Below are 21,766 nucleotides of genomic sequence, written 5' to 3'. Positions count from 1 at the left end.
CAGTATCACTTCCAGTTCCAAGGAATCAGGGACCCTGAGGAACAATGTCAGTAGCAATCCCAAGGGATCAGGGGCCCTTCCGGGGTGAGGACCAGAGTGTAGACCATGAAAATAGTGACCACACCTCTCCCCAGATCACATAACCTTGAAAGTGCCAAATAATTCCAAGCCCCTAGAACTAGTTCTGAAAAAAGAAAAAAGGCAGCTTAAGAAAGCTCGAAGCTTGAGACAGTAGCCCTCTATCCCCCAACACTGGGAACAGAGCCCAACATAAACATTAAGTTCCAAATCAAGACACAGGGTAGAAAAATGAGCAAACAACAACAACAACATCAAAAATCATGACCACAGAAAGTTACTATGGTGACAGGGAAGACCAACACACAAATCCAGAAGAAGACAATGCAGTCAAAACAGTTACAAGCAAAGCCTCAAAGAAAAATGTGAATCACCACAAGCCCAACAAGAAGTCCTAGAAGAGCTAAAAATTATCCTAACATCAAATAAGAGTTATACAGGGGAAAAGTAGGTAAAGAAATGGAAGCAAAGGAAGAATATTATGAAAAGACAATTAACATTTTGGTAAAAGAGGCACAAAAATACTGACAAAATAATATGTTAAATAACAGAACTAGTCAAAGAGAAAAAAGGAGGTAAAAAATTCACTGATGTAAGTTACTCCTTAAAAAGCAGAATTGGCCAGATGGGAAAAAGAGGTACCAAAGTTCACTGAAGAAAATAATTCCTTAAAAATTAGAATTGGGCAAGTGTAATAACTCCATGAGACATAAAGAAACAATAAAACAAAGTCCAAAGAATGAAAAAAAAGTAGAAGAAAATGTGAAATATCTCAATGGAGAAACAACTGACTTGGAAAATAGGTTGAGAAGAAGATATTTAAGAATTGTTGGGTTACATGAATTTAAAATGAAAGCCATGATCAAAGAAAGAAACAAGACATCATATTTCAAGAAACCGTCAAGTAAAATTTCCCAGATATTCTAGAACCTGCAGACAAAATAGAAATTGAAAGAATTCACCAATCACACCAAAAAAAGTTCCCAAAATTAAAACTCCAAAGAATATTACAGCCCAATTCCATAGCTCCCAGGTCAAGGAAAAATATTGCAAATTGCCAGAAGGAAACCATTCAAATATCAAGGAGCCACAGTCAGGATCACACAAGATTTAGCAACTTCCATGTTAAAGGAACAGAGGTTGGAATATGATATTTTGGAAGACAAAAAAATCACAAGCAAGAATAACCTGCCCAGCAAAACTAAGTATAATCCTTCAAGGGAAAAAAAATGGATATTTAATGAAATAGAGGTCTTTCAAGCAATCCTGATGAAAAGACCAGAGCTGAAAGAAAATTTGACTTTGAAATACAAGATTCAAAAGAAGTATAAGAAGTTAACAGGAAAGAGATATTATAAGGGACTCAATAAGGTTAAACTGTTTACCTTTCAAATAAGAAGAGGATACCTGTATCTTCTAAGAATTTTCTCATTTTTAGGACAGTTACAAGGATTCTACATAGAAAGAGGGTGAGGGAGTGAGTTGATTATGTTGAGATGATGTAAAAACATGGATAAGCAAGAAACAGGTTTTAAATTGGAAGGGGAAATGGTGGGAGGGTGGGCAGTATTTGAAACACATATAAATTGGTCCAAAAAGAGAATACATGCACACACACACACACACACACACACACACACACATATTTAATTGGCAATAGAAATCTATCTTACAAGATAGGTAGGACAGGAAGGGCAAAAGTGAAAAGGGAGGTGAGGGGGGTGATAAAATGGAAGGCAGATAAAAAAAGAAAATGGCTAGAAGAAAAACCAACTTTAGATGAGGGACAGGATAAAAAGAGAGAGACAAAGATAAAAAAAAGAAAGAAAATAGAATGGAGGGAAATGCACAGTTAGTAATTCTAACTAAAAGTAAATGTGAATGGGATGAACTCACCTGTAAAACAGAAGTGAATAGCTGAATGGAATATAAACTAGAACCCAACTATATGTTGTTTACATGAAACACACCTGAAACAGAGAGACACACATAAAATTAAAAGAGGGCTATAGCAGAATCTATTTTGCTTCAGTTGAAGATAAAAAGGCAAATCATGATCTCAAACAAAAAGTTTATGACCAAATAAAAGATAGAAAGGATTATAAGAAGTAAAATAGATAATTTTGATTACATGAAATTAAAAACCCTTTGCACAAACAAAACAAATGCAGTCAAAATCAGAAGGGAAAGCATAAAATTGAGGGGAAAACTATAGCAAGTTTCTCTAAAAAATGTCTCATTTTTCAAGTATTTAGGGAAAAGAACCAAATTTATAAAAATAAGAGTCATTCCCCAGTTGATAAATAGTCTAAGGATATGAACAAGCAGTTTTCAGAAGAAGAAATCAAAGCTATCAATAGTCACATTAAAAAATGCCTTAAATCATTACTGATTAGAGAAATGCATGTTAAAACAACTCTAACATACCTCTGCACACCTATCAGATTGGCTCACATGACACAAAAGGAAAATGACAAATGCTGAAGGGGATGTGGAAAAACTGGGACACTAATTCCTTGCTGGTGGAGTTGTGAAATAATCCAACCATTACAGAAAACAGTTTAGAACTATGCCCAAAGGGTTATTAAACTGTGAATATCCTTTTTAGAGAATTTGGAACTCATTTTTTTTCAAAATGAGTGTCAAAATTTTTTAAATGTAATTGGAAAATATTTAATGAAATAAATAAAAATGATTTAAAAAATATTTACCTTACCTCACAAAAATCCTTTGAAGCAGGTAGGACTAGTATTATCATTCTCATATTACAAACGAGAAACTGAAGGTTATAGAGATTAAGTTACTTTTTTAGGGTAACAATGTTAAGGTTTTAAACTTAGATTTTCTGTGGCAGCTAGGTAGCGCAGTGGATGGAGCTCTGGCCTTGGAGTCAGGAGGACCTGAGTTCAAATCCCCCCTCAGACACATAACACTTACTAGCTATGTAATTCTGAGTCACTTAACCCCAATTGCCTTGCCAAAACAAAATAGATAGAGAGCACAGGCCCTGGAGTTAGGAGGACCTGAGTTCAAATCTGGCCTCAGACACGACACTACTAGCTGTGTGACCCTGGGCAAGTCATTTAACCCTGTTTGCCTCACCAAAACAAAAAAGTAAGCAACAAGAAACAACAAATTGGCATTCTTAATATTGTACTGATATTCCCCTTCCCAATGTAAAAAAAATTGTCAGAGGATAGCTACCAGAATTTTGAGCGGTTCTCCTATGGAGGATGTATAGAAAAACATTTACTAGAATTGCACAGGATGAATGTCGATGAAGAGGCTTCAGTCTGCATAGTGAATGAAATCATGGCTCCATCAAAGTACAGTGCAGAAATGATTAATGTCTTAGTCCACATATACCATAACCTAATAATGTATCCTTGAGTTAAACTCTCCAACCTGTGCATTCACCAAAAGAAATTTGTGTGTGGAACTAATTATTGGGCCAAGGCATATTTATCTCTTCACCTTTATTGTGATTTTAAATGCAACATTACATTTCTATTTTTCTACAAATGCCTCACTTCTCTTTGGTAACTTTACTCAGGTACTGAGTAGGAAAATATTGATGTATTAGTAAAAAGAAAAACTGTTATCTAATATATTGGTGAAAGAACTGGCAAATTAGCATTTTCACTATCATTTGATGGGTAGCCAATTTTACTGCAGAAAAAGAAAAATAACCTTCACTTCTAATTAAGTAAAAAGAGACCTAAAATTAAAACAGTTTAAATTTCAAACTCAGCATCTGATTCTTTTTGAGTACCAGCACATAGAATACACATTATATGCGCCTAGCTTGTCTAACTTATCAGGTCTAAATTGTGTACAGTAGCATTGCACAAGTGGCTCCCCAGGCCTTAAATACTCCCTCTTCACCTCTACCTTGGGGAATCCCTTCAAATCACAAACCTTCTAATCACAGCTTAGGTATCAATTCCTACACTAAAATTTCCCTGACAGTTTTTTACACTCTCTCCCTCATGAAAAGAGTTTGTATTATTTTGCATATACTTCGCATAAGCATAAGTTTCTCCCTCCCTTCCTAGCAATATAAGGTAAGTTATTTGTGGACAGGGACTAAATATTTTTGTCTTTGAATCCCCAGTCCCCAGTGTCTCACACATAGAAAGTGTTTAATGAATGTATATTAAATTGTATATTTCATTATAAATCAGATATTCCACTCAGAGGAGGCATTTCTTCATATCACTCATTTTCCTTCAATATTAAAGCTATTTGTAATCAAAATAATCTTTTCTAAACAAAACATTTTACAAAATTATCAGTTAGTAAAAATCAGATCTGTCTTTTTCTCTTAAAAAAATAATTCCTATAAAGATAAGAGTCAGAAAAATACTACAACATATAAATGCATTTTACAATCCTTCATCTCAATTAAACTCTTCTCCATAATGTAATATCCAGCAATTTGAAGAATAAGTTCCTTTTTGAAACTGTCATGTCAAAAATAAATATTAAAATATTTTAAAAGAAGGAATAGGGCCCAAATAAATGCTTTCAAAAAGAGACTAACCAATGAAACAACACAAAAGAAGGGGGGGAAGTAAATAAAAAGATTTTATCTCATCTCTTCCTTTTTTGAATTATCAGATAAATTTCAGAAAGTTAAGCATAAGGACAGAGATGGATTGCAGAGATACCCAATTACAATAGTCCTTGGGAAACTGTGGGGGGAAATGTGTTCCTTGCAGGAATTTGCAATTTGCAAGTTCTTTTGAACTGTATGAGCTATCTGTCAGGCTTTTATATGTTCTTCCTTATGCAAGACTTCTTAATAAAACAGTTTCACTGAGAGTTTAAAGAAGTTTAAAACTTTCTAGGAACCAGAAATGTGAAGTACTGTCAAGAAAAATAATAGGAAGAGTAAGGAAAGTTAAAGAACAAAATGACCCAGTATATACTAAAATTGTATCTACACAGCACCAAAACCTTAACAGGATATCAGTCTAGATCAGCATCTCCCAATGCAAACTATATTCTATGGATTAATAGGATAGGCATAAGGATATGAATATGGATATGAACAAGGATAGGCATAGGAATAGAGAAAAGCATAGGGATAGGGATAGGGATTGGGACTGAACCTGGGATTTCATTGGCTATGGGAACTCATATGTGAGTAAACTCCCCCTATCAATGCAGATTGGCACTTCCTCTACAATTTACAGTCTTAGAGAGTGTAAAAGAGTTAAATTATCTTCTATAAACTACATTTTGCATTCACAATGAGGTGGTTCTCAAAGGCCAGATTTGGGAGGTGGGAAGAATAGAGGCACAAAAACCAGGGGAAAGACCTGAAGGTAGGAGGAGCAAGAATTTTAATTTATAATTTTTTTTAAGAAGTAAGGGCCTTTGTCAGTAGAAAATTTTAACATTGCTAAAATGCTGCACAAGATCCAAATTTGGGACGAAAAAATGGTCAAGACACTGCCAATAACCTAAGATGATAGAAATCACATTTTTCCAGTTAGCAGATGGACAACAAACTGGGCCCAGGATTACATGGGAGGTGAACTGGCTGAATCATATTTGTGAAATTGAGTAATTATCAATGATGCCAAGCTTTTTGCTTTTTCAGAAGCCCTTGTTTTTTTTACTCATGAGAACATTAGTTTCAGAAGAATCAAAATTTCTAGTGATTCAGAGGCCAATGGAAAGATGCATTGTGGGTACAAGTAGACCAAATAATATCATCAACAATGACTTGCATATGAGGTGGCAAAATAAGACATTATCAAGGACACATGTGAGTAGAAAATGAATTGGATTTATCAAATAGCAACAGTAAAGGGTAACATATAAACAGTCCAAATGTCACATTGGCATTCATGAAATCTTAAAAGAAACAGAGGAAAGACTCAATATAAAGAAGAAAATTATATAACATGTATATAAAAACATGGACAAAAAAATCATATAGGATCAGAATATATAGATTAATTGTAATCTGCACCAGTGGGGAGAGCACCAATATTGATGAGATTGTGGATTCATCACAATATCTATTCACATTCTTTTTAAAATTCTCTGCATATTAGTTATTTAAAAATAGAATATATGTGTCTAGATGAATTCATTGATAAAAAGATAATAAAGCTCTGTGTGTCTGTGTGTGTGTCTATGTGTGTGCCTGTGTGTGTGTGTGTGTGTGTGTGTGTGTGTGTGTGTGTACACATATCCTAAGCAGGTCATTGAGGACTCCCTTATCAGAAGCCAGAGTAAGGAAGGCCTTTGCTTCAGTTATATCCACTGCCCCTACCCATCTAGTTGTTTCCTTAGAGACTTGGATTTTATCATTACAGATTAATTCCTTTGGAGCTTGATAATTTTTGTCTTAAAGAGCCCCCATATCAAAATGTAACTTTTTCTAATAAGATAAACACCTGAATATTTTTCAACTATATTTATAGTAGCAATTAGTTGATAATGAGCGGAGAGCTAGGTCCATATGAATAGGAAGCTGGACAAAATCTTCAAGGGATATAAAAGAAGATGAGACCCCAGGAAGGGGAAGATGGATCTCAAAAAGGCAGATGGAAAGGTGGCAAAGATAAACTTTATCTACTTTACAATATTACCTAAGTCTGATTCTAGCAATCTTATACTCCAAGAAAATGGCTGATTCAGTAAGAAATTAATAAAGATTAAAATGTATTGTGGAGAGTTTAGCTTCAGAGATAGAAATTTAATAATATTTAATACATCTTCAAAACTATAGCATGAACCAAAACTATAAATATTCAAAACATTTGTGTATATTTTGCCTTTTATTAATACTGAACAGTAAGTGTTCAAGTCTCTGTTAATAATTGTCCTACACACTTCCAGCATTCACTTTATCAGTTATTTCTGCATCAGGAGTTAATTGACAACTAGCAGAGAACTAGGTCCCTGTGAATAGGACACTAGACAAAACATTTCTGTGAAATAAATTGTAATCTTCCTGATATGAATGGTGGAGTTTGAGGGCAGTGAAAACGAAGAAAGAGAGAATCATTCCCGTTCATTTGACTAGCAATTCACCTTCCTTCCCTAACTATTAAGTAGATGAGTATTGTCCTTTTACACCTCTTCTTTCAGTCCCTTCTTGAACAGAGAATGGCAATGAACAGCACTGTCAATGGTAAACAGGTAGGATAGGGCTTGCTGGGAGGAGGGGGGCTGATTTGCTCCTTGTTCTATTTTCTTTTCCACTGCATCTTCCAGTGAGAAGGTAAATTGGGCTTTGGGGAGATTGCCAAAATCACACAAAACTAGAATTCAGAGTAGAATATGTGCATTCTATTTCCCAGATCCTCATCTTATATATACACCTATTTTCCTTCCCCATTAAATCTCTACATCCCCCCAAAAATCCAAACCTATGAAAAATATTTTACAAGTCTTGTTCCCCCCCACCTCTCCACTCCAAAAAAAAGGATATCTTCACAAGTGAAATGGACTAAATGGTACTTATGGGAATGGCTCATTTGTCAAATGAAAAAATATATAGCAAAGATGCTCTCTATATCCATCAAGGAAAATTGGTATTAGCTGGAACTCCTTATCCTGAGAACAGAATTTAATGACTAAGTACTATGGTGACATTGCCATTATCATCATTTAGGAAGAACTACCATAGCAGATGCCTAGCTGAATATAAATTGGAACAGCATGTCACTGATCTAAATATAACTGCAAAGCACGCAATTCATACCAATGAGAAAGTAGTTGGTTTCCAATTTCTTGCCCCCTAAGGTGCTTATCTAGATTTATCATAAAGATGTCGCTTGTAACTAGTTTATGCACATTTACTTTCGATAACCTAGCTGAGGATCAAAAGTACAGAAGAAAATGTAGTAAATGTGCTATACTTCAATAAAGCCCAAAAACATTCAAAGAGGGAGATATTAAAAAGAACTTGAATAATCATGCTTCTAAGTCTTTGGTGTGATTTAAATATTAAGTAGAAGACAATTGATCATAACTATAAGGTGATGAGGTAAAGCAGAAGACTGTGAAGTTGAATTAAGAGGGTCTTTGCCCTAACCCAAATTCCTTCCACATATATTTTTAAACATGATGTTGTTCAGACTTGTCTGACTTTTCATAACCCATTTAGGGTTTTCTTGGCAAAAAACTGGAGTGGTTTCCCATTTCCTTCTCCAGTCCATTGTACAGATGAGGTAACAGAGGCAAACAGGGTTATGTGACTTGCCCAGGGTCACACAGTAAGCATCTGAGGACAGATTTGAATTTAGGAAGATGAGTCTTCCTGACTTTAGACCTAGCACTTTATGCACAGTCCACTTCACTGTTCCCTCAAATATGATGCAGAGCTTGAAAAAGATGGGGTTTTTTTGTTTTGTTTTTTTGTCAGGTAACCACTTCAAAGAATATCAGGGGTCAGGTATTCAGACAGGTTCCTGATCCCATCGATCATGCAACTATGAAAGCACTGGGAATAGGGTGTAGCATGCATAGAGAAAAGAAGTGAAGCCATAGCGTCCCTTTCAAGGAGCGAGCATCTTTTAATTTCATAGCTACAGTCAACATCTGCAGTTATCTTTGAGCCCAAGAATATAAACACTACACCCTATCACATTATAATAAGAAATAGCAGCTGTCCTTGCAGAGGCTAGATAACTGAAAACAAGAAAATGGTAGTGAAAAGTATCTCAGTAACCTCAAGGACCCTATAGAGATGGCACATGTATCAAAGAGCAGAAATATATAATTCCCAGAAGAAAAGAAAGTAGTGTGGGGGCAGCTAGGTGGCATGGTGGATAGATCACTGGCCCTGGAGTTAGAAGGACCTGAATTCACCTCAAACACTTGGCACTGACTAGCTGTGTGACCCTGGGCAAGTCATTTAACCCTGATTGTCTTGCAAAAAAAAAAAAGAAAAGTAAACAAAGAAGAAAAAGAAAAGAAAGCAGTGTAATGAAATCACTACAGCACATATACAGTTCTTCAGTATCAGAAGTATAAATTGTCCCAGTTACATGTTAACTATGGCCACATTGTTGCTGACATATGTACCTTTCAGATACCTCCCATAGACACACAGGTCCTTGCTATGTGCCCTTTCATACATGTTCCCTGTCTACATATATTCCCTACATGTTTTACCTCCATGCATGATCTATGACTGCACGTTTTGCACACATGAGTGTGCTCTTCCCCACTGATGGTAAATAAACCATGGGAGAATATGTTCATGAGGGAAGGAGGGTGGGAATTTTTTCTTGTCTTTTTACTTGTTTTGTTGTTTGATTCAATGACTTTTGCTTTGAAATAGTGTATCCCCCAGTAATTTGGTATAAAAAAAAAAAACAATGAGGGCTCACAAGCTATGGTTTTAAATGGGTACTGAGCCACAGAATAACTGAAGGTTGAACTAGCTTTACCAGAGCCCATATGTGAAAAAACTCCAAGAACTACAAATAAAATCTTTTTAAAAGTCAAAATGATATTACAATAAAGGGGAATAAGCGGCACAAAAGAACTTTCAACAGTGTATCAGGCCTGTATCCACTTCAATGTGCTGTTCCTGTCATGAGTGATTCCTCATATTCCTGAATTCTTTTCTGTACTTAAGTAGAAAAGCCTTTGATTTGGGGGAATAGAATGTTAAGTTCCTTGAGAGAAGTAACTGATTTCCCTTTTTTTATTATTATTTCAAAGCACCTGGCAAAGTGTTTTACCAAAATTAGGATAACTCATAAACCCTTGTTGAATTTAATTAATTTATTGATAGGAGATGCTTCTGAAAATTTAACCAGTGAGTGGTATTCATTATTACTTCATTTAACTATTTTCTTTAGTGAATAATCCTAAACTAGTATTTATCCCAGTTTGCTACAAAGAAAACTATTTGTAACTTTCAGAGATGAAAAATTAAATGGAATGAACATTGGTCAGATTGGCATCTGTATAAGCAGTACAGGCACTTGAATCATATCCCACAGAACAGTAGCCTAAATAAAAATTTTAAAAAAAAATTCCCACATGATGGTTCACTACCTGCCCTTGAAAATAGAAGAAACTCCTCATTAATTTTGCTAGTTTGGTGACATTTTCTATTCTCAAAACTCTGGTGATGAATTACGTGGAATAACTGAAACAGCTAGAGAGCAAAACAATAACACATTGCATGTAGTCAGCTGAGTAGGCTTAGGTTGAGTAAAATTGGATATCGTGTTCCCACGGTTTCCTTTTAGGTAATGAAAGAGAATTTCTGATCAGATATGCCATTACTTTAAGTTTGGGGAGTCTTCATATTAATTTAACCTAGGCAATATTCTAGCCTCAAAAGAACAAGAAAACTATGCTCTACTTTATATAGAAGTACCAAGGGAAAAAAATGTGCTTTACAAGAGTATGGGAAGAAACACTAACAAAGAACTCCTTTTGTGCATCCAATAATAAATCCCATTTAATGAGAGAACATTTTTTAACAAGTAAATACTTTACTCTGACAGTTCATAGGAAGAATGTTTAAGGTGCCATTTAAGGTGCCATCTATTTCCCTCTTTAAAGGGACTTTTGTTGGGTTGGCAAGGAGCAGTATCTTTCATTAACAAATAAACCATCAGATATTTCACTATAGGCTATCTTCTTACCATGAAACCAAGTGGAGGAAAGAGAGAACTATGGACATGAGTTAAAGATGAGTTTATAACCAGAATCTTATAATTATAAGATCACTAATCCTGGCCAGTCTTATATGTACCTATCACTAAAAAGAATTTGGAGGGGAAGCTAACAAGGTTCTAAGACATCAAGAAATCATAAAACAAAATGAAAAGAATGAAAAAAATAGAAGAGAAAGTGAAACATCTCATCAGAAAAACAACTAATCTGGGAAAATCGTCCTGAAGTTCTAGACTGAGAAGGCAAAGCAGAAATAGAAAAATTCCACTGATCATCACCTGAAAGAAGTCCCAGGAGTAAAACTTACAGGAATAGCATAGCCAAGTTTCAAAGCCCCCAGGTTAAGGAGAAAATATTGGAAGCAACAAGAAAAAAAACCAACAACAAAAATTTAAATATCATGAAGCTACAATATGGATTATACAAGACCTAGCAGCTACTAAATTGAAGGACCATAGGTCTTAGAATACAATATTCTGTAGAGCAAAAGAGCTGGGGTTATGACCAAGAGTAACTTACCCAGCAAAGTTAAGTATAATCCTGAATGAAAAAAAATGGAAATATAACAAACTGAAAGACTTTCTGGTTTTTGTGACAAAAAACCCAGAACTTAAGGGAAAATTTGACATATAACATCCAGGAGAAATATAAGATAAACATTAAAGACCATTATAACATTATAAGAGACTTGATAAGGTCAAATTATTTATTTCATATATGTGAAAATATTAGCAGTACTCTTATGATTGTCATCATTATTTAGGTAGTTTGAAAGAAAATCTTGGGATGAACTGAGTATGAAAGGATGAGTCTAAAAAAAATAAAACTTTGTAGGGAGAGATAAAAAGGAATAATCCCCTCATGCAAATGAGGCATAAAAGGAAAAATTGATACAGAAGAAAGTAGTGGGGAAGGGGGGAGTGGTAAGGGCCAGTAGTGCTGGAACATTACGCTCATCCAGAATGGGTTAAAGAGGAAAATTATATCTCTGTGTGTGTGTGTGTGTGTGTGTGTGTGTGTGTGTGTGTGTGTGTGTGTGTGTAAAAGTCTTCTAAATTCAGAAAGAAATAAGAGGGCAAGGGATAGGGTAAAGGAAGAGGATAAGGGAGGGACTTTTAGAGGGGTGGATAGGAATAGGAGAGCAAGATAGCAGGTAGAAGTAAAGCAGAGGAGTGAGGAGAGATAGGGTAAATAGGGTGAGAAGGATAGTGAGGAAAAATAGGAAGGAAGAAAATATACTAGTGATTGTAACTTAGAATGTGAATGGGACGAATTTACCCATAAAAACGGAAATGGATAGCAGATTGAAAATTTGAATTCAACAATATGTTGCTTTCAGGAAACATTATAAAAATGAGAGATATACACAAAGATAAAATAAACGGCAAGAGTAGAATTTATTTTGTTGAAAAAAAAGGAGGGATCGTAATCATAACCACAAAGTTGAAGTTAAAATAGATTTAATCAAAAGTGAAAAATAGAGAAACTACACTGTCAGCAGTATTATTCAACACTGTTTTAGACCATTAAATACCTAGACAGCATAAAATACTTGAGTATATACCTGCCAAAACAGACACAGGAACTAATATGAACATAAACATAAAACACTTTTCATACAAATAAACTCACATCTAAATAACTGAAGTAATATTTATTGTTCATAAGTAGGTAAGCCAATATAATTTTAAATGACAATTTTACCTGACCAATCTATTTATTCAATGACATCCCAATTAAATTGCTAAAAAATATATTTTACTGAGTTAGAAAATGTAATAGCAAAGTTCATTTGGAAGAGCAAAAGGTCAGAAACTTCAAAGAAATCAGGAAAAAAATGTAAATGAAGTAGATTCAGTAATATCAGACCTTAAACTATATTGTAAGGGAGAGCATTGTTGAAGTATAAAAAGGATAATTTAATTATTATAAATTAAAATTTTCTTGTATAAATAAAACCTATGTAGCCAAGAATAGAAGGAATGCAGAAAATTGGGGGGAAATTTTCATAAACAGGCAGGATGTGATTGGGTTGAAATATTGCTGTGGTGTAGGAAACGATGAGCTGGTTGATTTAGAAAAACATGGAAAGACTTGGGCCTATGAAGGAAGATGCTATCCACCTTCAGAGAAACAGATAACAGATGGAAATAAGCATAGTATGGTCTTACAGATATGTGTATGTATGACTGTATATGTGTATATATGTGTATGTTTATAGATATATATGTATGTTGTATCCACCCTTAATTGTAGCCTTCTTTAGGGGGGCAGGGGGAGAAAAAAATGAAGTAAAAAGTGCACAGCAGAAAACAAAAGAAAACCAACAAGGAAACAATGAAAAGCTGAGCAGCTTTGAAAATAAAGTATATTATACAGGTTTTCTTGAAATAGAAATATGGTGTTTTACATGGAATCCTCTCTTATGGTTTACTGTGTACATGGAATGTTTTTTTTTTCCTTTTCTCATTTTTATTTAAGTTTAAAATTTTTAAAATCACCAAAAAATAAAATAAAAGGAATTTGTAGTCAAAGACCAAGTGCCAGGGGGATGAAGAGGGGCAGGAGGAGAAGTTAGTTACATGGCACAATAGATAGAGTGCCAAGCATGGAGTCAAGAAGACTCATCTTCCTGAATTTAAACCTGGCTTCAGAAACTTACTAGCTCTGTGACCCTGGACAAGACACTTAACCCCATTTGCCTCAGTTCCTCCTCTGTACAATGAACTGAGGAAGGAAATTGCAAACTGCTCTAGTATCTTTTCCAAGAAAACCTCAGATGAAGAGTCAGACACAACTGAAACAACTGAATAACAACTAAATACCAGCTTTAACACATTCTCACTGTACTCCCTATCACCAATTCTACACTCTAGCTAAACTGGATGATTTTTCATTCTATACACATGTCCCCATATTTTCCCACCTCTATACTTTTAATCAGTTCACTCCTCAGGCTTTTAATATCTTAAACCTAGGCCATTTCTGCTTTTTCGAATTCTATTCATCCTTTAAGTCTGAAGTCAAATGCATCCTCCCTTTGCTGTCTCTTTTCTTAGTAGACAGGACTAGGAATAATTCTGTCTTCCCAATGTTTATATGGTCATGTAAACCTTCTGCTTAAAAATGTTGTTTTTGTAGGTGTGTGTGTGTGTATTTTAATATAGTTAATAGTTGTCATTTTTCATATAGTTAATATAGTTGTAATTTCCCAATACTACGTCACTCCTCTGCAATACCCTCCCTTATAACAGAGAACAGCTAATTAAAACAAACTGACACATGGACCTTGTATAATAGCATATATCTCATGCCACTACTATAGTCTTTGACCTCTCAACATTTCTGCTGAGAAGAAGGAGATTCATTTCATTCTCAGTCCTGTTGGAGCAAGATTAGTTATTGAATTGATCCAAGTTCTGATCCTTTTAAAGTAACTTCCCTTTATATTCTTTTGGTCATTATGTATGCAATTCTCTTTGGTTCTGCTTACTTAACTCTGAATCAATTCATATAAGTCTTCACAAATCTTTATAATCATTGTTGTGGCACAATGATATTCTAATACATTTATATACTATAACTTGTTCAGCCATTCACCAATCAATGGACATCCATTTTGCTTTTAGTTTTGTTTTGTTTTTTTATTTTTTGCTATTACAAAAAGTGCTATCAGAATATTTTAGTATATGTGAGGCTTTTCACTCTGTCTTTGATGTCCTTGGGTAAGTGCACAATAGTGGTATGGGTTTGCAGATGGATGACAATCATTTAGTGATTTTTCTCACAAAGCTCAAAATTATTTTCTGGAATACTTACACTGATTCACAGTTTTCTACTGACAGCATCTGACTTTGTACAACCCTTCTAATAAGAATTATTTCCAATTTTGTCATCTTTGTTGATTTACTGATAATTAGATGAAACCTCAAGGTTGTTTTAACTTATATTGATTGATCCATTAGTGATTCTTCATGTGGTTGTTAAACATTTACATTTGTTTTCTGGTTAAAACCTTTGATTATGTATTTAGGAAAAGTTTTTTGTCCTATGTGTTTTAATCAATTGCCTATATTTTTCGATAAGTTTTTACCAAACATACTTGATGCAAAAATTTTCCCAAACTGAAAATTTCTTTTTATTCTAGGACACTGATTTTATTCATACAAAGCTTTTTAGTTTCATACAATAAAAATTGTATCTTTTATCTCTTGTAATAATCTCCATCCTTTGTTCAGATATGAATTTTCCAAATCATAACTCTAAAAATTACCTTCTACTTGCCTTTAATTTTTGTTATTTTGTTTTCTTTTTATGATGTGGCCTTTTTATATTTAGGCCATTTTCCATTTGTTTTTATAACCATGCATTTCCTAGAACACTTGGGTCTGAGTAACTGGGATTTCCAGGGTTGAAGAGTGATGGGTTTGAAGTCTCTAGATAAATATTTAATTATCATTGTTTTCTTATTACTATGTATCATTAATTTGCTTACCTTGAGTAAACATAATAGTATTTAATATCCGAGAACGTTCATCAGATTCTCTGGAGAATCAGCTTTCTTATACCAAGGTAACATGATGAGGCCCTGCTGAATTTAAAATTTAAAATTATCATAGGCAGCATAGAGGACGGCATTGGACAACATGGTCAAGCACACAGGAAAATTTCTATCGTGGGAAACTACTTCTGACCTCACCATCTCACACAGAAATTGATACATCTAAGAGTGAGGATAACAGAAGGAAGTGTGAGGGAACAAGATATGCAAAGCTATCGTGGAAATTGTGTAGAAAAATGATACCGAAAATCAATACTTTAGAATCTCTCACTCTTTGTTATATTAGACAGCTCTCAAGGAGAGGAAGAACACAGAGGTAACTTTAGGTGATGTGAAACAACAAAAGATATCCATAAACATTTTTTTAAAGTCGTTTACTCTAATCTCTCACTACATGAAAGAATCAGCAATAGCATTTCTGATCTATGGTCACCTAACCTCTATCTCTATCATTCTTAAGATAAGGTAATCACTACTTTCATAAGATATTTCATGTTATTATTAGATATTTTTATTAGAAAACTCTTTGTTATAGTCATTTTAAATCTTCCTTCATCTGATCTTACTTATTAGTTATGGTTTCACTCTCTGAGTCAAACAGAATAAAACTAAAACTTCTTATACAACATGATCCTTCATATGTTTGAATATAGTGGGTCATATATTCCCAAGAATCTATTAACTCTCACATAACATAGTTTCCATGCCTCCTAAGGATCCTCTCCGAGTTGTTGATATAATTTCTTAAAGTATGGCATCCAAAGACACAATATTTTTGTGCTCTCACTTACACACAGTACCATCGGATTTACACTTAGCTCCCTTAATCTCAATACTATGGTTCTATTAAAGCAACCTAAGATTATGTCAGCTTTTCTTAGCAACTGTGTGAAATTGCTAATTCATTCTAAGCTTGCACTCAATGAATGAAAAGGCATTTATCAATTGCTTACTGCGTGTCAAGCACTGTGTTTGACTCTGGGTATACAAATACAAAATGAAGCAGATAGTCCTATCCCTGATGCACTTTACAATCTGATAGGGGAAGACAATACACGTAGAGAGGCAAAAGTTGGAAGGAGAGTAGAAAATGGGTCAAGAACTATTTTGAATCCTTGTGGCATGGCCAGGGAGATTAGACGTGGCCAGGAAGTGGCATGGTGATCCGGATCCAGGTAAGATAAGACCAAAGTTCTTCTCTCATAAATGAATGAAAACTACCAGTTACTTTTTTTCACATGAACTACGGTCAACTTAGCATTCCCCTGAGTGTATCGGTGTAATTGATTTTCAAAATTCGATGCAGAATTTTATCTTTCCTCCTTTCAGATCTCTGTGATCCAATATAACTGTCACTCCCAGCTTTTGTCACCTGAATATTTGCTTAGCACGCATTAAATATCTTCACGTAAGGGACTGAGAAAAGTCCGGGCCAGGAAGGGCCCATTATCAGGCTGGCACAGTCATCATTCAGCTTCCCTTGGGGACTGTCGTTCAGCCCGCTCTACTTCCCAGCGTCCTTTTCCTCACACCAGGCTGCCCCAAATAGATTATTTCTGCGTCAACCACCTTATGCTTCTACTGTTCTCTTATTGGACTTCATGCTGTTCAACCCTGGTATTTGATATCTAAAAGTAGAATAGCATGTCTCTGGAGTCATCAATAGCATTTATTAAATTACTACTGTATGCCAGGCACTATAATAAGAGCTGGGGATACCAAAAAAGGGCAAAAAAAAAAAACCAGAGGTAATTATGTGACTCAGTAAACAGAGCACTAGACCTAGGAAGACCTGGGTTCAAATCCCACTTCACATATTTAATAGCCATGTGAACCTGGACAAGTTACCTAATTGCTGTCTGCCTCAGTTTCCTCATCTGTAAAATCAGGATAATAATGGCATCTACCTCCCAGGCTTTTGTGAGGATAAAATGAGTTTTAATATTTATAAAAAGTTTTGCAAAGCTGAAAATGCTATAAAAATGCTAGCTATTACAACACTACGTACTCTCAAGGAACCCAAAATATAATGAGACTCTAGGACTCTTCAAGTGGAGAATAGATAACCCCTTTGGGATGATGTTTAAGACAGCATTACCATTTAATTTCAGGTTAGACTAAGTCATAACAACATTCATAAAGCACCTTAAGGCTTATAAAGCTCATATTTATAACAACTCTATGCATTGAATAGTATAAATATTATTTATTCTTATTTTACAAATGAGGAAACTGAGGCACAAAAGTTTAAAAAAAAAAACGATGAAGTCATAAAACCAGAACTTGAACCTAAGCCCAAGTTCAATTTGATTCCATATTTCATGCTCTTTTTGTTGTACCAAGCTCCTTCCCTAGTTGAACACTAGTCCCTTTTAGCTCTCAGATTCTCTGATTCTGTTACTTGAAATGTGAATAGCCCCTTTTCTGAGAAGAAGCAAATGATCCTCCAGTTTAGAGACTCAGCCTGTATCTGTTTCCCACCTTATAATTCCTCTATAATCCTTCACATTGTCCATTAAACACACTCCTATGCTTCTGGCACATACATAAGTGTGAATTCCAGAAATTGCCCCACAACATACAATATAACAAGGATCACATCTCTATGCTGAATTCTCTCATCTCTCATTTTCTCTCTTGTGGCGGAGGAATTTGACACTGTGATGTCAAAGTCTAGTGCCCTACCCCATATCCTATCTTCAGAACCATCCCAAATTAAGTACCACACCCTTTTCTGTCTACCATCTGTAGCGTAGAGCCAACACCCAGCACCAGAAAATGTTCTGATGAAATCTATCAAGCTCTCTGTGCCTCTATCAGGCTATAACTCCTGAGTTGTAACTCTTCATTCATGATATAGTTATTCTTACTCTTCCTCATCTCAGGAGTATATTTGAATCATCCAATCAAAATTTGTAGCTCATTTGGCCCCATCACAATGATTTCTCCCAAATGCCACACCAATAGTTTTGTATCTAGGGGCATTGATTCACTTATTCCAATATTATTAAAATGTAGAAATTTAGTCAGATTAGAAGAAAAATAATAAAAGCAGATTTACTTGCAAGTAATATAGACAGTAAAAAAAAATTTCAAGCCCCTCATAAAATCAAAAACCAATTTCAGGACAATATCTATCTCATCTACCAGTCAGAAAACAAGAACAAACCCAGAATTCCAGTTTTTAGCTACTCTCAGTCAGTAGCTGGACAAAGGCAAACTTCCTCTTCCCACTGGTGTGAGGAATGGGAAAGTTTATTACTCACATACAACACTGACTGGACACTAGATTTCTCCATCATTGTTCTAAGAATTACAGGAACCATAAGCCCACCAGTAAACTTCTCCTCAGCTTGACTCTGCAACTCACTCAAGATTTTAAGTTTCCCTAAACTTTTACCTATCTTTGAATTCTCTGGTACCGAAATAATGTGCTGATAAATGTTCCAGATTGTGTAGTATGCCTGTCACAAATCTAATGTCCACAGTGGCAAGGAGACAAACACTTCAGGGAACCAGTTTTTGTCTTTTCACTTGCAAAACTTGTGTCACCTACATCCAACCACCATGATTCTTACAAGTTAGGTGAGGGAATGGGGAAGGGATGACAGGAGGAAGGAGATAATCAAACCCATTACCCATTATATTTGTGTATGTGTGTGTCCATGTACTTGTGTGTATCTAGAGGCTGAAAAAAAAGATGGAATAGGAAGATAAAGGAATACATTGAGGAGGGGAGGGGAAGAGGAGAGAAGGAAATTGAAAGGAATTAAGAGAAGGGAAAGGAGGGAAGAGGTGTAGTAAAGAGAGGTCCAGCCTTGGAATCAGGAAGGCTTCCTAGTACCATTGCTTATACATACTAGTTATGCAACTATGGACAAATCATTTATTTTCTCAAAGCCCCAGACAGCTCTCAAGCACTATAAATTACAGAGGGGGTTCTTCATCTCAGTTTGTAAAAAGGATTTTCCATGCCAAGAGTTCCCTTTACTCTATAGAAATCACAGTTCTAGGTCTGAGTTTAAAATACATAATCAGTCAAAATACATTTATCTTTTAGATGAAAAAGGAACTGAGACAAAGAGAGACAGAAACAGAGAGACAGACAGAAAGAGAGACAGAGATTCCTTTGAGCAAATAGCCAACTTGTGTTTCTTAAACTGAAAATCACACTAGTTCTGAGAAAGTTTTATCAGAGAATCTGATATTTAGAACTGTCAAAATTCATTTAGGGGTTAATCTTGACACCAACCCCTGTGGAGTAATTAGGTAGCAATTTCCCCAGGTCCTTAAGGAGGCTTATCCTACAGAGAATGGTGATGAATCAATATTCACCAGGAGAGAAGCACTATCTCACAGGAAGCAAATTAACTCAGAGTATCTATATGCTCAGAACACGCTGGCTTTTCAAATAAAATATGTCTTTTAAAAAAATCTATTCTTGAGTACTCATCAATTATATGCATACTTAGCTCATTTTTAGGAATTTGGATTCAACCTTATACATCTATATCTGTAACTTGTGCATATGGTTATAGAAGTAGAATTTCTTCTGGCTCCATTCCTGCTTGCAATTTTCATTATACATCAGAACATATTTTTCCTCTGAGATTGTTGTACTGTTTGATTAGAAATTTTCCTGACAAATGATAAATAAATAGGAAGACTTTTCCTGTTGGTAAATTAGCTTATGAGCCTCCCCTGATAATAAAAACCTCTTGAAGAAAATTCTCATTTAGGGCAGTTCTTATTTTAATACTGACTCATAAAATGTTAGAGGAGAAGTCAATATGTGAAATTAAAGATAGTTTGTCCTGTCTTAATTAATTATTCCAATGCTGCACATTTTTCTCACTTTGCAAGAAAACCCCAATTTTGTGGAATTGATTAATAAAATAAATATCAATGCTGCTGCAATTCAATATATCACCACTTTTTTCCTTCAAAAAGTGCCATAGATTCATTAAAGTTTTATAAAATGACTGAAATGAGATACTCTACTGGGCAAAGCTTATTTCTAGAAAATAGTAGTAGTATAGAATGGACATGATCAATAATCAAATGTTATCTCTTTTCTTGAATTAAAAAAAGCATTAAAAACAATTTTATTATTAACATTTTTCTTTTTAAATTTTGAGCTCCAAATTTTCTCCCTCACTCCTACCTCCTCCACCAGCCACAGAGAAATCAAGCAACATATCATTTATACATGTGAAATCATGCAAAATACTTCTATATTAGCCACATTTTTCAAAAAAGCAAAAAAAATAAAGTGAGAAAGTTATACTTCAGTTTGTACTTATAGTTCATCAGTTCTTTTTCTGGAGGTAGAAAGCATCTTTTTTATCATGAGTCCTGTGGACTTGTGTTATATCGTTCTATTGATCAGAATAGCCAGGTTTTTCACAGTTGGTCATCAATATAACATTTCTGTTGTTATGCACAATGATCTTCCAGTTATTCTCACTTCACCTTGCATCAGTTCATATAAGAGAGGCAGAGGAAAGTTGAGAAAAGAAATTAGAGTGATGCAAGAAAATTGTGAAAAGGTAGTTAACAGGTGGTAAAAGAAGCACAAAAAATACTGAAGAAAATAACACCTTAAAAAACAGAATTGGACAAATGGTTAAAAAGAGGCACAAAATTTCACTGGAGAAAAGGACTCCTTAAAAAACACAATCAACCAAATGGAAAAAGAGGGCCAAAAGCTCACTGAAGAAAATAATTTTCTTTCTTTTTTTTAATCAAATTACCCAATGGTTTGTCTATCTTATTGAGTTTTTGTTCATAAAATCAGCTCTTGTTTTTACTTACTAGTTCAATGGTTTTCTTACCTTCAATTTTATTAATTTCTCCTTTGATTTTCAGGATTTCCATTTTTGTGTTTAATGGAGGATTTTTAATTTGTTCTTTCTCTAGTTCTTTTTGGTTGTATGCCCAAGTCATTGATCTGTTCTTTCTCTATTTTATGGATGTAAGTGTTTTGAGATACAAATCCCTCCCCCCAAGTACTGCTTTGGCTGCATCCCACAAATTTTGGTACATTGTTTCATTATTGTCATTGTCTTTAATGAAATTATTGATTCTTTCTGTGATTTGTTCTTTGACTCACTCATTCTTTGGGAATAGATTTATTTATTTAGTTTTTAGGGAATGTAGTGTTTAAGGAATATTTCATTTCCAATTAACTTTAATCTGTTTCCATGGCCCTTTATTTAATACAATTTTATTGCATTATGATCTGAAAAGGATGCATTTAATATTTCTGGCATTCTGCATTTGTTTTTGAGGTTTTTATAAAGTCAATTTTTGTGAAGGTGCCATGTACTGCTGAAAGAAAGGTATGTTCCTTTCTGTTCCTGTTCAATTTTCTCCAGAGGTCTATCATACCTAACTTTTCTAAAATTCTATTCATCTCTTAACTTCTTTCTTATTTATTTTTGGTTATAGTTATCTAGTTCA

The sequence above is a fragment of the Vombatus ursinus genome, unplaced genomic scaffold (genome assembly GCF_900497805.2).
Source record: "Vombatus ursinus unplaced genomic scaffold, bare-nosed wombat genome assembly UNPS02014779.1, whole genome shotgun sequence".
In the NCBI taxonomy this organism is placed as follows: Eukaryota; Metazoa; Chordata; class Mammalia; order Diprotodontia; family Vombatidae; genus Vombatus; species Vombatus ursinus.
Note: the sequence above shows the minus strand (reverse complement) of the source record.